General features: G+C 36.3%; 1 protein-coding gene across 1 annotated transcript in view; it reads right to left on the minus strand.

The window, feature by feature from the left end:
* The window catches only part of KCNK2 (potassium channel, two pore domain subfamily K, member 2), a 275176-nt gene that overhangs the window by 19202 nt on the left and 253579 nt on the right, over positions 1 to 2395 (minus strand). The gene's annotated exons all lie outside the window — the stretch shown is intronic.

Consider the following 2395-nt stretch of genomic DNA (forward strand, 5'->3'; position numbering starts at 1 on the left):
TGTGCACCACAAGAGCAGCAGAACGGGATCCATTTGTACTCACCATCAAATTGGTATTAACTAATCATTGTTTTTGATGTGGGTGAGTAACACAGATAATCTGAGAACATTTTCCCTAAGGGTTGTCCTTAAAGGAATATGAAGCAAAGCTGAACATTTAAGATTTGATAATGACCATTTGGTAATTTTCTTCACCAGGAATAAAACTAAAGAGGTCTTCCTGATCTTTGACCAATACTTTTTCCTGTCCCTTTTGACAGTGGGATTTTAATTTACTTTTCCCAGTACTCAGATGCTTATATACCTTGATGCTTTGAGGAGAGTTAAATATTGCAAGCAACTAACTGAGGTGAAAACATCCCTCTGGTTAAATTTGTAAAAATAATTAGAAGCCTACTTTGCATTCCAATTTCAGAGGTTGCCTAGACTATAATTCCTAACAATTATCATTAATTCATTTTCTGACGTATTGACATTTCATTGTATTGTTGAACTGTACTATTAAAAAGAACAATTCAAATTATTCTCTTTACCAACCAGGTTAAAAAGAACAAAACCCTAAAAGGATCACTTAAGTATCACTTTGTCTTGACAGAACAGTACATGATGTTTTTCTCTGGTTTTCAGGAAAGTATATGTAATATTCATAAAGTTTCCTCACCTAAATGGCTTTTTTTAGTTAGCAATTGCTCCACTACTTAATACCACACCTATTAATGTAATTGTGTAAAGTTTAAGTACAAGACAATAAAGACAATGTCAAGAAAAATAATAATACTAAAATTAATATCATTATTTTAAATAATATCTTTCTTCTAAAAATGTCAAAGTATGATATATAATGTTAACTGTCTTAATGATGACATGGGGCCACAAAACCAAACATTCACTTGTTCCAGAATAAACTCAACTTATTTTTGTCAACGCATCACTGAACACCCTTGAAATTCTCCCCATTCGTCTGGTATTGGGGGTTCTTTAATGACTCATTGCATGGAACTCATCCAACATATACAAGATCTCATTGTATTGTAAAGACAGACATATTGAAATTCATAAAACAATGTGAAATAATTTATGTACTTTTATAAAATTACATGCACTGTTATATAATTGAGTTATAATAACCAGATACAGTCAACTCTTGAACAACACCGGTTTGGGTTGAGTGATCCCCTTACACACAGGTTTTTCTTCTACCTCTGCCACCCCTGAGACAGCAAGACTAACCCCTCCCCTTCCTCCTCTTCCTCAGCCTACTCAGTGTGAAGATGACAAAGATGAAGACCTTTATGATGATCTACTTCCACTTCATGAACAATAAATGTATTTTCTCTTCCTTAGGGTCTTCTTAATAACGTTTTCTTTTCTTTAGCTTATTTTACTGTCAGGATACAGTATATAATACATATAACATACAAAATATGTGTTATTTACTTTTTGTGCTATGAGTTTATGCTACTGTTGACCAGAAGCCTATTAGTAGTTATTTGGGGGATTTGAAATTGTACGTAGATTTTTGACTGAGAAGGCATTTGGTGCCCTTAACCCTTGCATTTTTCAAGGTTCAACTGTATTTGTTTAACTGTCAGGACCATGTAGAAATTCCACAAGTACTACTGTCTGATGATGGGGCTGACAGAGGTGATGGAGGAGTGGAGGGGATGTAGTATCACTATAATTTGTGATGCATAAGCCATAGAGGTAGAGAAGAAGAAAATATTGAGAATGACTAAAAGGATTTTAGCATGAGCAACTGGATGAATGCCAGGTGATATTCACCAAGAACTGGAACATCAGAGTAGGATATTGGTGGAGTGGGATGTAAAGATCCTATGTAGGTCATGCAAATTGATCTATAAAGTATTCCCCTTGACAGCCACACCTGCCATCATTTTGGGGGAACTTCAAATACTACGTGAATGACAATTCCAGCTTTCCTAGCACTTTAACCTTTGCTGTAGGTCAACACCCACTCGCGTGTCCATCTCCTGGACCTAATCTCTCATCATCTCTAATCTCCCTAGCCATTTTACTCTCTTACTGCTATTTTCCTATACTGTCACTGCGTCGAGTCTCGCAGATAGTTGGTCTGTTGGTGCCTTAATAAGTGGTCCCCTTTTGACTCCTCCTTTCACTACTCTATTTCTCCATGAAGCATCATCTCTATACTCTCCCTATAAATTTCCTCTTTTCTCAAACGTGATTTGTGTATGGACGTCTGCTATAGCACCATGTCATGCCTACTGCATTATGTCTATCACATTTCCCATTAGACCTGGGTCGCTGAGGGCTGAGACTGTGTCTTATTCCCCTATCTCAAGCACAGTTTCAGTATCTGAAACATATTGGCCACCCAACAGAACCTTAAAACACTGAATTGTGCCAATAAAAT

The sequence above is a fragment of the Propithecus coquereli genome, unplaced genomic scaffold (genome assembly GCF_000956105.1).
Source record: "Propithecus coquereli isolate 6110/MARCELLA unplaced genomic scaffold, Pcoq_1.0 Scaffold129, whole genome shotgun sequence".
NCBI classification, from domain to species: domain Eukaryota; kingdom Metazoa; phylum Chordata; class Mammalia; order Primates; family Indriidae; genus Propithecus; species Propithecus coquereli.